Below are 16,565 nucleotides of genomic sequence, written 5' to 3'. Positions count from 1 at the left end.
AGTATTCCATGATTCATTGTTTGTGCATAACACCCAGTGCTCCAGGCAGAACGTGCCCTCTTTAATACCCATCACCAGGCTAACCCATCCTCCCACCCCACTCCTCTCTAGAACCCTCAGTTTGTTTTTCAGAGTCTATCATCTCTCATGGTTCGTCTCCCCCTCCCATTTACCCCCTTCATTCTTCCCCTCCTGCTATCTTCTTCTTCTTCTTCTTTTTTTTCCTTAACATAAAATGTATTATTTGTTTCAGAGGTACAGATCTGTGATTCAACAGTCCTGAAAAATTCACAGCGCTGACCAAAGCACATACCCACCCCAGTGTCTATCACCCTGCCACCCCATCCCTCCCACCCCAACCCGCACTCCAGCAACCCTCAGTTTGTTTCCTGAGATTAAGAATTCCTCATATCAGTGAGGTCATATGTACATGTCTTTCTCTGATTGACTTATTTCTCTCAGCATAACACCCTCCAGTTCCAACCACGTCGTTACAAATGGCAACATCTCATTCCTTTTGATGGCTGCATAATATTCCATTGTATATATATACCACTTCTTTATCCATTCATCTGTTAATGGACATCTTGGATCTTTCCACAGTTTGGCTATTGTGGACATTGCTGCTATAAACATCGGGGTGCACGTACACTTTCGGATCCCTACATTTTTATCTTTGGGGTAAATACCCAGTAGTGCAATTGCTGGATCATATGGTAGCTCAATCTTCAACTTTTTGAAGAACGTCCATACTGTTTTCCAGAGTGGTTGCACCAGCTTGCATTCCCACCAACAGTGTAGGAGGGTTCCCCTTTCTCCGCATGCCTGCCAACATCTGTCGCTTACTGACTTATTAATTTTAGCCATTCTGACTGGTGTGAGGTGGTGTCTCATTGAGGTTTTGATTTGGACTTCCCTGATGCTGAGCGATGTTGAGCACTTTTTCATGTGTCTGTTGGTCATTTGGATGTCTTCTTTGGAAAAATGTCTGTTCATGTCTTCTGCCCATTTCTTGATTGGATCATTTGTTCTTTGGGTGTTGAGTTTGATCAGTTCTTTATACATTTTGGATACTAGCCCTTTATCTGATATGTCATTTGCAAATAACTTCTCCCATTCTGTCGGTTGTCTTTTGGTTTTGTTGACTGTTTCTTTTGCTGTGAAAAAGCTTTTCATCTTGATGAAATCCCAATAGTTCATTTTTGCCCTTGCTTCCCTTGCCTTTGGCGATGTTTCTAGGAAGAAGTTGCTGTGGCTGAGGTCGAAGAGGTTGCTGCCTGTGTTCTCCTTTAGGATTTGGATGGACTCCTGTCTCACATTGAGGTCTTTCAACCATTTGGAGTCTATTTTTGTGTGTGGTGTAAGGAAATGGTCCAGTTGCATTCTTCTGCATGTGGCTGTCCAATTTTCCCAACACCATTTGTTGAAGAGACTGTCTTTTTTCCATTGGACATTCTTTCCTGCTTTGTCGAAGATGAGTTGACCATAGAGTTGAGGGTCCATTTCTGGGCTCTCTTTTCTGTTCCATTGATCTATGTGTCTGTTTTTGTGCCAGTACCATACTGTCTTGATGATGACAGCTTTGTCATAGAGGTGGAAGTCCGGGATTGTGATGCCGCCAGCTTTGCTTTTTTTTTTCAACATTCCTCTGGCTATTCGGGGTCTTTTCTGGTTCCATACAAATTTTAGGATTATTTGTTCCATTTCTTTGAAAAAAGTGGATGGTATTTGGATGGGGATTGCATTGAATGTGTAGATTGCTCTAAGTAGCATTGACATCTTCACAATATTTGTTCTTCCAATCCATGAGCATGGAACGTTTTTCCGTTTCTTTGTGTCTTCCTCAATTTCTTTCCTGAGTATTTTATAGTTTTCTGAGTAAAGATCCTTTGCCTCCTTGGTTAGATTTATTCCTAGGTATCTTATGGTTTTGGGTGCAATTGTAAATGGGATCGAATCCTTCATTTCTCTTTCTTCTGTCTTGTTGTTGGTATATAGGAATGCCACTGAATTCTGTGCATTGATTTTATATCCTGCCACTTGACTGAATTCCTGTATGAGTTCTAGGAGTTTTGGGGTGGAGTCTTTTGGGTTTTCCACATAAAGTATCATATCATCTGCAAAGAGTGAGAGTTTGACTTCTTTGCTGATTTGGATGCTTTTGATTTCTTTTTGTTGTCTGATTGAGACAGACAGTGGCTAGGACCTCTAATAATATGGTGAATAGCAGTGGTGATAGTGGACATCCCTGCCGCATTCCTGACCTTAGGGGGAAAGCTCTCAGTTTTTCCCCATTGAGAATGATATTCGGTGTAGGTTTTTCATAGATGGCTTTTACGATATTGAGGTAGGTACCCTCTATCCCTATACTCTGAAGAGTTTTGATCAAGAAAGGATGCTGTATTTTGTCAAATGCTTTTTCTGCATCTATTGAGAGGATCATATGATTCTTGTTCTTTCTTTTGTTAATCTATTGTATCACATTGATTGATTTGTGGATGTTGAACCAACCCTGCAGCCCAGGGATAAATCCCACTTGGTTGTGGTGAATAATCCTTTTAATGTACTGTTGGATCCTATTGGCTAGTATTTTGGTGAGAAATTTTGCATCCATGTTCATCAGGGATATGGGTCTGTAATTCTTTTAGATGGGGTCTTTTTCTGGTTTTGGCATCAAGCTACTGGTGGCCTCATAAAACGAGTTTGGAAGTTTTCCTTCCATTTCTATTTTTTGGAACAGTTTCAGAAGAATAGGTATTAATTCTTCTTGAAATGTTTGGTAGAATTCCCCTGGGAAGCCATCTGCCCTGGGCTTTTGTTGGGACATTTTTGATGACTGCTTCAATTTCCTTAGTGGTTATAGGTGTGTTCAGGTGTTCTATTTCTTCCTGGTTCAGTTTTGGTAGTTGATACATCTCTAGGAATGCATCCATTTCTTCCAGATTATCTAATTTGCTGGCATAGAGTTGCTTATAATATGTTCTTATAGTTGTTTGTAGTTCTTTGGTGTTGGTTATGATCTCTCCTCTTTCATTCATGATTTTGTTGATTTGGGTCATTTCTCTTTTCTTTTTGATGAGTCTGGCCAGGGGTTTATCAATCTTGTTAATTCTTTCAAAGAACCAGCTCCTAGTTTCATTGATCTGTTCTACTGTTCTTTTGGTTTCTATTTCATTGATTTCTGCTCTTATCTTTATTATTTCTCTTCTCCTGCTGGGTTTAGGCTTTATTTGCTGTTCTATCTCCAGCTCCTTTAGGTGTAGGGTTAGGTTGTGTACTTGAGACCTCTCTTGTTTCTTGAGAAAGTCTTGTATTGCTATATACTTGCTCTTAGGACTGCTTTTGCTGCATCCCAAAGATTTTGAACAGTTGTGTTTTCATTTTCAATGGTTTCTATGAATTTTTTTAAATTCTTCTTTAATTTCCTGGGTGACCCATTCATTCTTTAGCAGGATGCTCTTTAGCCTCCATGTATTTGAGTTCTTTCCAACTTTCCTCTTGTGATTGAGTTCTAGTTTCAAAGCATTGTGGTCTGAAAATAGGCAGGGAATGATCCCAATCTTTTGGTACCACTTGAGACCTGATTTATGACCTAGGATGTGATCTATTCTGGAGACTGTTCCATGGGCACTAGAGAAGAATGTGTATTCTGTTGCTTTGGGATGAAATGTTCTGAATATGTCTGTGAAGTCCATTTGGTCCAGTGTGTCATTTAAAGTCTTTATTTCCTTGGTCATCTTTTGCTTAGATGATCTGTCCATTTCAGTGAGGAGGGTGTTAAAGTCCCCACTATTATTGTATTGTTGTCAATGTGTTTCTTTGCTTTTGTTATTAATTGCCTTAGATAATTGGCTGCTCCCATGTTAGGGGCATAGATATTTACAATTGTTAGATCTTCTTGTTGGATAGACCCTTTAAGTAAGATATAGTCCTTTCTCATCTCTTATTACAGTCTTCGGTTTAAAATCGAATTTGTCTGATATAAGGATTGCCACCCCAGCTTTCTTTTGGTGTCCATTAGCATGGTAAGTGGTTTTCCACCCCCTCACTTTCAATCTGGAGGTGTCTTTGGGTCTAAAATGAGTCTCTTGCAGACAGCATATCAATGGGTTTTGTTTTTTAATCCAATCTGAGAGCCTGTGTCTTTTGATTAGGGCATTTAGCCCATTTACATTCAGGGTAACTATTGAAAGATATGAATTTAGGGCGCCTGGGTGGCTCAGTTGGTTAAGCAACTGCCTTCGGCTCAGGTCATGATCCCGGAGTCCTGGGATCGAGTTCCACATCGGGATCCCAGCTCGGCGGGGAGCCTGCTTCTCCCTCTGACTCTATCTCCTCTCATGCTGTTTCTCTCTCTCTCTCTCTCTCTCAAATAAATAAATAAAATCGTTAAAAAAAAAAAAGCTCTTTAAAAAAAAAAAGAAAGATATGAATTTAGTGCCATTGTATTGCCTGTAAGGTGACTGTTACTGTATATTGTATGTGTTCCTTTCTGATCTATGTTGCTTTTAGGCTCTCTCTTTGCTTAGAGGACCCCTTTCAATATTCCTTGTAGGGCTGGTTTCGTGGTTGCAAATTCCTTTAGTTTTTGTTTGTCCTGGAAGCTTTTTATCTCTCCTTCTATTTTCAATGACAGCCTAGCTGGATATAATATTCTTGGCTGCATATTTTTCTCATTTAGTGCTCTGAAGATATCCTGCCAGTCCTTTGTGGCCTGCCAGGTCTCTGTGGATAGGTCTGTTGCCAATCTAATGTTTCTGCCATTGTAGGTTACATATCTCTTGCCCCAAGCTGCTTTCAGGATTTTCTCTTTGTCTCTGAGACTCGTAAGTTTTCCTATTCGATGTCAGGTTTTTGACCTATTTTTATTGATTTTGAGAGGGGTTCTCTGTGCCTCCTGGATTTTGATGCCTGTTTTCTTCCCCAAATTAGGGAAGTTCCCTGCTATAATTTGCTCCAATATACCTTCTGCCCCTCTCTCTCTTTCTTCTTCTGGGATCCCAGTTATTCTAATGTTGTTTCGTCTTATGGTATCGCTTCTCTCTCAAATTCTGCCCTCGTGATCCAGTAGTTGTTTATCTCTCTTTTCCTCAGCTTCTTTATTTTCCATCATTTGGTCTTCCCTCTCACGGATTCTTTCTTCTGCCTCATTTATCCTAGCAATTAGTGCCCCCATATTTGATTGCACCTCATTAATAGTCTTTTTGATTTCGACTTGGTTAGATTTTAGTTCTTTTATTTCTCCAGAAAGCATTTCTCTAATAAGTTCCATGCTTTTTTCAAGCCCAGCTAGTATCTTTAAAGTCATGATTCTGAACTCTTGATCCGACATCGTACTAACGTCTATATTGAGTAGGTCCCTGGCAGTCGGTACTACCTCTTGTTCTTTTTGATGAGGTGATTTTTTCCATCTTGTCATTTTGTCCAGAGGAGAACAGATGAATGAGAGAACAAAATGTTAACAGGGTAACAATGTCCCCAGAAAATATACTCTAAAAAATCAGAAAAGACCTGAAGCCAGGGGAAAAGAAAGGGAAAGAAAGAAAAAAGAAAAAGAAAAAAAGAAGAAAAAGAAAAAGATAAAAACAAACAAAAACAGAACAAAACAAAAAAAAAAAACAGAATATGATCAAATATGATCATGCTGCTGCATAGATCAGTGCCACACACTAGATTTTGGGTGTATTTCTGTTAGAAGATAGTGCTTCACAAAATTTTAAAGAAAGAAAAACTTATATATGTACAAAAATAAGGGTTGATATGATGAAGGGATGAAATATGAGTGTAAAGATAAAAATTATAAAAAATTTTATATAAGGAATTGATAAGAAGTTGTTTGAAAAAAGAAAAGAGGATTTAAAAAAAGAAAAAAAAGGGAGAGAACGTGATCAGGCAGGAGAGTAGAACAAAACCATACACTAGATATTTAGGGTATATTTTGATCTGTTAGAAGAAACTATCTCAAAATTTTAAAGAGACAACAACTTATATATATATGCCAAAAATAAGGGTAACTACTATGAAGGGATAGAATATGACTCTAAAAATGAAAAATAAAAATGTTTTTTAAAAAAGGGATTGATAAGATGTTGGTTGAAAAAGGGAAAAAGAAAAATGCAAAAAAAAATTTAAAAAATTAACTTAGAAAGACTAAAGAATCATGGTAAAAAAAGTCATGGATCCTATGTGCATTATTCCCCCAGCGCTGGAGTTCTGCTGTTCTCATTGATGGGTAAACTTGGTCTTGGCTGGCTGTTCTTGCTGATGTCCTGGGGGAGGAGCCTGTTGCCGTGGTTGCCAGATGTCTTTGCCAGAGGCGGAATTGCCCCGCCCTTGCCTGGTCTGGGCTAAGTAATCTGCTTGGGTTTGCTCTCAGGAGCTTTTGTTCCCTGCAAGCTTTCCGTAGAGCTTTGGAGGACGAAAGTGAAAATGGCGGCCTCCCAATCTCCGCCCCGGAGGAGCTAAGAACTAGGGGCACCGCTCCTCAGTGAGCCCCCAGAGAAAAGCAGTCAGTCACTCCCGTTTACCGTGTCTCTGGCCACACTCCGTTCTCACCCGGCCTGTGACCGAGTGTTTCTATCTCTGGCACCCGACTCGGTGTGGAGTCTCCAAACCCAGCAGATCCCTGTGGTGCACTCCTGCGCTGCTCTTCCCGGGGGAGGAAGGGGAGTCTCCCCGGATCTGCCGCTTGTTGGGTCCCTGCTGGAGGAGCAGTGGCCCGACTGTGCCCCAGATCACGGTCTATGGCCACCCCGAGCTGAGAGCCCGTGCCTCAGCTCTGTCTCTGCAGCCGGCCTCCCCGTCTGATACCTGGGAGCTCTGCCATACTCAGGCACCCCCGGTTTTTCTGTGACCCCGAGGGTCCTGAGACCACACTGTCCTGCGAGGGTTCCACTCCCAGCTTTTCCACCAGAGCGACGTCCCTCAGCGGAGCCCACTTCCAAAAGTTCCAATTTTGTGCTCCAAGGCTCTATCACTTGCCAGAAGCGGCCGACGGAGGCCCCTCCCCTGCTGTTTATCCTCCCGAATATCGCCTCGGATTCACCTCTCCGCACGTCTTACCTTCCAGAAAGTGGTCGCTTTTCTGTTCAGAGAGTTGTTGCTATTCTTTTCTTTGATCTCCTGTTGAGTTTGTAGGTGTTCAGAATGGTTTGATCCCTATCCAACTGAATTCCTGACACCAGACGAAATCCAGGTCTCCTATTCCTCTGCCATCTTGCTCCCTGATCTATGGTTCTTAAAGAAACGTACGAATTACATTTTACATTTATCCTCTCAGAATTCTTTGTGTTAAAACTTTACCTCCTGATCATGGTGTGGGAACTTCAGGTGAGCTCAGAACAGTGTCTGTTCTGAGTATTTAAATTGATAATTCTGTGTCCATACATGTCCACAGATCATCAGTTTGATGGCGTTTCCCGTGATGGAACTCCCTGCACCCTCCCCTCTCATGCCTCATCTTGCCAAGAGGAAAGGTTCACCCCTGGCCCCCTTGACATAACTAAAGCATTAAACTATGGCAAAGAATGCAGCCATTCATGAGCTTGGGCCTAGCTACCAATGTAGGACAAATCAGTAACAACACAGCTGTGTAGGCACACTTGTGACTGTCTGAGACCATGGACTTCAGAACCACATGGACCCAGAGGTCATCTTGGCCAGTAAGGGAGAATGTGGGAATTCTCACTGGCCATGTATATGGACCTGATTTTGGCAACTAAGAAACCATCCCACATCCAGCAAGTCCCAGCCAAGAAGGAGTGGCAACGATGGAGGGAATCTCTGCCTTAAAGAGAATTGTATAAGAACTGTGGGGATGCTGAAAATCTTATTCATAGATAGCATAAATGTTTATGGAAGGAAGCCCAGCCATAGCTTCAAAACACGCATCACAATCTTTATCCCAGATATAAGACAAGTAGGAAAAGGAATTCAGGAGTCATGGACAAATATCCCAGGAGGATTCAAATATAGGTAGAGGGAGGAGGGAGCCCCTGGAGGGAGACTGAGGATGGGAAGTCCTGCCTGCCCTTAGGCTATTCACAAATTATCATCTTCTGGCCTTGTCCTTTTCATGTGCGCCCTTTGGTCTCTTTTCATGGTTTTCCCTACTTAGTGCTGATGCCATTCCAGATGTTGAGCTAGAGAACTGCAAGTTTTTAATAACTTGTCGAAAGAAACCTCAACAAGAGAAGCCACAAATGTTTCCTCTTCCTCCAAAGTGTGAAAAAGTAGGCGCTGTCCTGGGGCGGGAAGCGGTCCTGGCAAATTGTTAGACTCCCAATTTCAGTGATTGTTGCTATGTCTGTAAGAGTAGCCTCAACCTCTAGACCCTGGGAGGTTGGAGGACTGTCACTGCTCCTCACAGGTGAGCGACACTGAAGTGAACATATCCTCTGAGGAAGGGGAATTGGGGGCCGCTTCACTAGTAAGAGTGTGGCATGGACTTTCTCCTCTCTCACACATACAGTAAGCTGCAAGATTTCTTTATTCAAGAAGGAATGTGAGCATCTGTTCATCATTTAAATTAGCGCAGGAAGTAAAAGAATCAAATAACAACTCTCAGGCTTTCAAAGCAACAGGACTTTAATATAATAATATTTAAATCTAGCATTTACTAAATATCGCCCCTCCAAGTGACTATGTATGGGCCTTGGAGAAGAGAAGGCAGGGAGATGGGTGGGATCATTGTCTCTTCCCCTGGCCTTCAGGGGACCACAGGAAGAGCCTCCCAATGGTCTCCTTCCCCTCAGAGCAGGGGTCCTGGAACCCGCAAGCATCCCAGCTGTGTCCCCACAGCTGAGGAAGAGGTGGCACTGCCAGCCTGGACACTCACTCGCCCCTGAGCTTGACGATGGCTGGCTCTTCTGGGCCTTCCCAGTTCTGCTGGCTGACTAGGATCGGGGCTCCAGCTGGCAGGACAGGATGTAGCTACAGGACAGAGTGACACCTGTGAGCCGGTCAGGAGCCACAGTTAAGGTGTCCTTCCCCGTGTCTGACCAGCAGCTAAAGTCCAGGTACACCAGGGGTCACAGTGCAGCAAGGTCTCGGGCTGTCCAGGGAGCCATGGACACAGGTTCTCTGGACTGGCCACCAGGGAGAGTCCACCACTGCCCTCCCCCATCTCCTGCCTGGCCTCATCTCACCTCTCATTCTCACTGAGCCTCTCCATGTCTCGGAACCAGGCCCCAAATTGCTCGTTGGGGTTGAGGTTGTAATTATTTGCAGCCACCTGGAGCAGCAGGATCTCCCTCATTATTTCATATTCCTGGGGCCAGAGAGGAGGACAGGATACAGACAAGGCCTCATGGGGGATGAGGAATGGGACAGGGGATAGGTCCTGGGTCTTTGCATACACGGGAACCCTCCTTCCCTCAGTTCCATCTAGGCCATATCTGTTCTCAAAGGTAGGTAGAAATAGCCCGTCCTCAAGGAAGTTTGCCTTGATTCTACCCCCACCCCCAAATGTCAGTTGGCTGGGTCTTCTACTTCTCTGCTATCAAACTCGCCCAATAAACATAAAACATGGGATGGAGCCAGGGAGCAATCTGTTGGGGGGTGGGGGTGGGGGTGGGGGCCTCTGATTTCCACTCCCCAACCTCTCCCGCAGGAAGTGCCACAGCTGCTCACCTCATTCCTTTTCCTGAGATTGATCTCTCCCCCCTGGAAGGCAGACAATCAAAATCCATCAGAAAGAGCCCAATAGCCATTACTAGTCCCTCTATGCCCACTCCTTCTCATGTTGCACTACTGCCGGGTCCCACAAGGGGGCCAGGCACATACAGAAAACGGAACAAGGCTCTAGCCAGGTTCTGGGCCCAAAGAAGGGGGACATGGGGACAGAGGCTCAGGAACCTTATAGCCCGGCCCTTTCTGATGATAATACAAGGAGGCTGAGGCCTCAGGCAGGAAGGGACTGCTCACTTATATGCTTCCTGACGTGGAGGGGCCAGACTTGGCTCTCTCCCAAGGGGCATCACATGAGGAAAAGGCTGATTCCAGCTCTGTCAGAACCTGTGCCCTTTGCAGTCAGGCATGTCTGCTGCTTTACCAGCCTGGGGAACCCAGAACAATGTCTTATGCAGAGTCTCCCTTCACTCACCCTTAAGATGGGCATGATTTACCAGCTCACAGGAGTGGCTGTGAGGTTCTCAGGAGAGGGGTTTTGCCAAGTTCTGACAGCTCAGGGCTCAGCACAGGGGCTCTCTGCTCCCAAGCCTCAGTCATGGTTCCCTGCTCAGTCCCCAGGCTCACCCACCTCCAGATAATCCTCCATCGTCAGGTGCATCATCAGCAGTTCATTGAGAAATGTTCGAAGGTAGGGGACAACACCCTGTGCCATTGTGGTAGGGGTGGGATGAGGCCCTGCTCTCAGGAGCCCCCACAGCCTTTCGCAGAAAACTCCTCACCCTCAGCCTCCTGGCCCACCCCAGGGTTCCCACATGGAGCAGACTATGTCCCTCAGCAGCCTCCTCCCAATTCCCCCTCTCCTCACCCTCCAAGACCACCAGACTCCTAATCACTTCCCAGGACCTGACTTTGGCCAATCACAGGGTGTGTGGTCCCAGGCCCCTCCCTACCCCCAAGTCCATCCTGCACCCAGCTTTACACACCATCTTCCTGGTCACTTCTAAGGAAGGATTTCAGGCACTGCGACAAGAGGAGTCAGGGCTGGAGTAAGAAGGCCCTTCCTCTCTTGATTTGGAGGCCTCCTGCTGGGAGGGGGAGCCCCTGCTCTCACCCTGGAGCCCCTGCCCCATGGGCACACTTACTTTCTGCTGCTGTTGCTGCTGCCTCTCCTGGGTTTTCTGGGTGTTGATCTCCTGGGTGACAAACTTGGAGGGTGCCTCCTGCCAGGGTTGCGGACAGTGAGGCCACACCACTCCCCTCGCTCAAATTCTCTTCAGCACTACTACAGGTTTTGGCCACCGGACGTCTGACCTGAGTCATCTGGTACCAGTGCTATTCTATCTTCCCAGTGTGTTCTGATTCTGGGTCAATCCTATCTCCAACACTCACTCTGTGTGTGGCCCAGGGACTGTGGCCTGGCCTCCCGAAGCCTGCTTCCTCATCTGAAAAGGGTGAGAACTCCACCCCCGCACAGGGTCTCCTGAGGACCCAGTGCCATATTTCTATCATCACTGTTCCTGCCCTCGCACATCCAGATGGAGCAGGAAAGATCCACACATTCCTTTCCTCCCTCGGACCTCATCACCACTTGCTGAGGCCTGCACCACAGAATCATCATCTCCCCATTTCCCAGATGAGGCCCGAGAGGGGCAATAAGTTTTTCAGGGGCTCACAGATTGAGAGGTCACTGTTCCCTTTTAGCCAGAGACCCTGCCTCAGTGGCTCTCACTCAGTCGAAGACCACCACTGACCAGAAATCCTTTCCTCTGGGCTCTTGAGGAATGTCCAGGCCCCTACCTGGAGCAAGCCACAGATGGAGAGGGATGGGGTGTTCTCAAAGTCTGGTTAAGCAGCTCCTGCTGGCCTTAGCCGATCTGGAGTCTCTGCATCCAGACCAGAACCAAGGCAAAGCCAAAGATTTCACCTCCCCCAAGCAACAACTCCTCAGGGCATTCCTCAACTGAGCAGTCTTTCTTCATTCACTCAGGAAGGGAACCCTGAAAGCGCTACCTCTGACTGACAGAGAAGAGGATGACAGGACACTTTGTTTCCCCATTTACATGAAGCTTCTGATGAAGGAAGGACCCACTACCCACTGCGAAACTATCATTTCCCCCAGACCCTCCTCATCAGCCACTGAGGGCATATGTCATTGTCAACTGGACACTCAGATGAGAAATAGCCAGTGAGTGAATAGCAGTGGCTGCCATAGGGGCACGGTGTGGAGTCACAGAAGGGACACACATCTGTCTCTGGCCCAGCCACTTGGACCCAAGCCTGGGAAGCCTTTTTGTCCACCTGGTCCATGGGAATCCCCCGGGAGATGCCCTCCCCTTGGAGGTGTTGCAAAAACAGAAGAAAAAGCACAGTCCTGGCTTTCTGAGAGCACAGTGGGCTGGTCTAGGAAAGAGAGGACTCCCTAACCATCCCATCCACTCATTAGTGCCAGCAGGATGGGCCCTCACGGAAGCAGGAGACTTGCTAACATTGCCAGCTGGACAGCCCAGCCAACACCACTATACCCTATGACCAGAGACTCCTGTACTTCAAACTGGACCCCCCGCCCCCACTTGCCCATAGGCCACACAGGTCCCTCTTCCTGTTAGTCCAGAAAATCTAAATCATTACGTGAGAAACTAACAAAACCACATCCTGCCCAGTCCCCCTTCCCTCTCAGTCCTCCTCTCTTTCCAGACCCCCAGCCTCCACTCTACCCTGGTCATCAGTTCCCTGCTGAGTGACTTGTCTTGGCTTTGGAGCTTCTTAAATTTTTTGTAGTTCTTCCTGAGAAGAGACGAAAGAAAAAAGAAAAATTTAGGAATAACGTGGGGGACTTGAGTGCAAGTCCCTTTTATTTCAGAACCAAAAGCTTCATCTGAATGAGTATTTTCACTGGGTTCCTTTGTGCACTAAGGTCTCCTTGTGACTGGGGAGGGGGGCTTTCATGGTGGTCACCTGAGGCCTCTATTCACATTTGTATTAAGCTTCTCTGTGTTGCCTAGTTTTGGTTTTCTCTGGGCATACGGTTCAGTTGCTGTAAACACTTGAAAATCTCCAACTTAAATCAACCCAGTATCTGACATATAAAGAAACTGATTCCTGAAGCAGAACTGGTGGACTGAGGACCCAGAGGGGCTAAAGACCCCAACATCAGCCCAGTCTCTGTCCACAGGGTTTGCGGCCTCCCAGGAGTTCCCAGCTGACTGATGGAGCAACGACAGACGTATGAGAGATCCCTAATCCATCCCGGTCCAATCTGTGGAGAGAGGCCCATCTACCTGGAAACCTTCCGCCATGTGTTCTTCAGACGGCAAATTGAGGTGTTCTGCAGAGCAGAGAGGATGGCATGCAAAGAGGAGTAGTTCTTCAGAATTTGGCACTCCTGGGGAGGAAAGAGGATGAGCTGTGAGGTGGGGAGCTAGAGCCCTATTTGCTCTAGCTTCAGTCCCCTCAGTTTAAACCTCCCCTCTCCTCCCCTCCCAGATGAGATGGAGCCCTGGAAGTGCATATTTAGGGCCAGAAGAGTAACATTCACAGGGAGGAGGATTTTTTTTTGGGGGGGGGGTACTTTTTATTGTTATGTTAATCACCATACATTACATCATTAGTTTTTGATGTAGTGTTCCATAATTCATTGTTTGTGCATAACACCCAGTGCTCCATGCAGAACGTGCCCTCTTTAATACCCATCACCAGGCTAACCCATCCTCCCAGCCCCCTCCCCTCTAGAACCCTCAGTTTGTTTTTCAGAGTCCATCATCTCTCATGGTTCGTCTCCCCCTCCGATTTCCCCCCCTTCATTCTTCCCCTCCTACTATTGTCTTCTTCTTCTTTTTCTTTTTTTTCTTAACATATATTGCATTATTTGTTTCAGAGGTACAGATCTGTGATTCAACAGCCTTGCACAATTCCCAGCGCTCACCACAGCACATACCCTCCCCAATGTCTATCACCCAGCCACCCCATCCCTCCCACCCCACCCCCCACTCCAGCAACCCTCAGTTTGTTTCCTGAGATTAAGAATTCCTCATATCAGTGAGGTCATATGATACATGTCTTTCTCTGATTGACTTATTTCGCTCAGCATAACACTCTCCAGTTCCTTCCACGTCGTTGCAAATGGCAAGATCTCATTCCTTTTGATGGCTGCATAATATCCCATTGTATGTATATACCACATCTTCTTTACCCATTCATCTGTCGATGGACATCTTGGCTCTTTCCACAGTTTGGCTATTGTGGACATTGCTGCTATACACATCGGGGTGCAAGTACCCCTTCGGGTCCCTACATTTGTATCTTTGGGGTAAATGCCCAGTAGTGCAATTTCTGGATCGTATGGTAGCTCTATTTTCAACTTTTTGAGGAACCTCCATACTGTTTTCCAGAGTGGTTGCACCAGCTTGCATTCCCACCAACAGTGTAGGAGGGTTCCCCTTTCAGGGAGGAGGATTTTGTTTAATTCAAAGAAGAAGCCAAGTAGGAAGTCCACCACCAGGACATGTGAGTCAAAGTCAGTGTGCCTCTGGCAAGAAAGGCCTACAGACTCTGGAGGGGCTCAGACCATAGAACTGAGAAGGTGAAGAGGCAGTTCCCCAGAATCCAGAGTGGGACTCCACTGGAACTCCCCGCATACCTGGGCCACCTGGATACAGTGCTCCACTACCCTGGCCCTGTCCCGGGCAGTCATGCTCAGGTCCCCAAGGCAGGTGGTGAGGACACAGCTGGTCACACTTTGGAAATGCGTGATGGTGGCACGGACTGTGGGTGCCAGGTGCTCATTGCCAGGCCTGTTCCTCTTGGACCAGGTGGAGCCCAGGCAATGACTGGGCACCACCTTCTTGAATAGCTCCTGGGGACCAAGGAGAGTGTCACCTGGCACTGCCACAGCCCAGCTCAGTGTCCACAGTCCCCCACAGGCCCAGGCAGGAGTCACTGGTCAGACCTGGAGCTCAGGAAGCTGAGGAAATGTCTGAGCCTTGTGGGGGTCCCCAGGATTTGTTCTCTGTCTACTGAGGGCATACAGCATGGGATGACTCAGGACCCAATACTGGTGGGGAAGGAAGGATTCATTTGCCTCCAGTCCATCCTCACTAACTCTAAGATTCCAGAAGGTGGCTCAAGTTGGTTCTTCCCAAGGGGGCATCTTTCACCCATCCTGATCACCCTCTGCTCTTTCTACTGAGATGCGTATTCTCCTGCGACAGCTACAACCATGGCCTTGTTTGTCCTCCTTGTAATTAAGTACACATCAGGTGCCTAATAAGTGCTGAGGCTGCTGGGCCTCCTGGGCAGATGGGTGCCAACCCATGGACCTGGCTGCACACAGTGAGTGTTCCTTCCCCACGAACTGGGCTGGGCCCTACCCAGCTTTCTATCTGTTCTACCTCATTTAATCTGCACAGTCAATATCTTTGCAGCAGGTGCTATTGGTGTCCAATCTCTACTGACTACGGTGGATAGCAAAGGCTCAGAGGTTAAGAAAGTTACCCAAGTCACACAAATGGCAAGTGGTGGAACTGGGATTTGGACCCAGATCATAAGAGTCCAGATCAGGAAAAGGCAGGTCTGGGGCAACTGATGGCAGAGGGAATCCCTCCCCCCACCCCCCAACAAGAAACCAGCTGCTCACCACATCTATTATTGTTAATTGTTCTGCCACCAGCTGGGGAGGGAAGGCCATGAGCTCAGGCTTCTCCTCAGCTGGACTGTTCTCACTGGTCACATGCCAGGGGCAGGAGGCCTCTGAGGGTGGAGCTGGCTCTGTGTCTACTTTCAGAGGTGGAGATGAAATTCCGAATATAGCTGAACGTCCAGCTGACTCCGGCTCAGGGCTTGGTATTTGTGCCAGAGCTGATGTTTGCTCTTGCTCCAATACTGGAGCCGTTGATGGTGGCTCCATCACTAAAGGCGGTAGTAAAAATAGAGCTGGAACATGCTCTAAATCCAGAGTTGGCCTTTGTTCTGACTTTGCAGCAGGCTGGGGCACTGGAGCTGGCATTGAAGAGGATAAAGAGAAAAGTTCCACAATGTAACTGAGTTTCCATGTGTCTTTCCAAAAACAGGAAGGATCCTACTGCCTTTAAGGGAATACCCAGCACATGAACCCCACCCTAGATATTTTCCCAGACTGAAGTCCCCCTTACCCTCTTTTTCTGCTTCAGTGGGCACTAGATGTTCCAAATGGACCATGGACAGTGGGTCACAGCACTTCAGGTCTAAGCCAGTCAAGCTGGCATGTATGTATGCCACCATCAGTTTTAACCAAGGATGGTGCAGGGTCTGCCAGTCCTCCTGTAAGTATGGATCTGCCCAGGTGTGCAACATGGGCGAGAGGGCCCTGGGGGAAGTCATGTGTGGAACAAAGTCAGAGGCCCATCCTTTTTTTCCATACCATGCTTCCACATCCCCCTCCTTGTGTCTGGGCATCAAAGGATGGCCCCACCTCACCCCCAACCACTCTGTGGCCATTTTTGCAATGGAAGGCATGGTCAGGGGCACATCTAAAGAGAGCCTTGTGAGGCCCATCCTTCCACTGACACTTGTCTCCCAAAGGGCCTGGGCATAGCCTACCCCATCTTCCATGCACATGAGCATTAGGACTGAGGTTTATGGCATATTTGTGAGCAGGCTGCTTACCACACCGATTATTCTGGGCCCCAGTTGTAGTGGTCAAGAGAGATGGATATGGACAGGGCAGGGAGCATAAGATCGGACTGGAAACGATGAATTGCTCAGGGTCTGACTCAGCTTAGCCTCCCCTCTGCCTCCCAAGGCCTTAGGACCCCATCCACAGCTCTCTGATTCATTTTCTCATGCAGTGGAAGCCCTCAGACCTCAGTCCTCCATGGGAATCAAACGTGTGTGAGATCAGGGTACTACCAGTCCCTCCTCAGGGACTCCCTTACTATCTCATTCTGCTTCTAGGCCCAAAG

Source organism: Halichoerus grypus, chromosome 8 (genome assembly GCF_964656455.1).
Source record: "Halichoerus grypus chromosome 8, mHalGry1.hap1.1, whole genome shotgun sequence".
NCBI lineage: Eukaryota > Metazoa > Chordata > Mammalia > Carnivora > Phocidae > Halichoerus > Halichoerus grypus.
Note: the sequence above shows the minus strand (reverse complement) of the source record.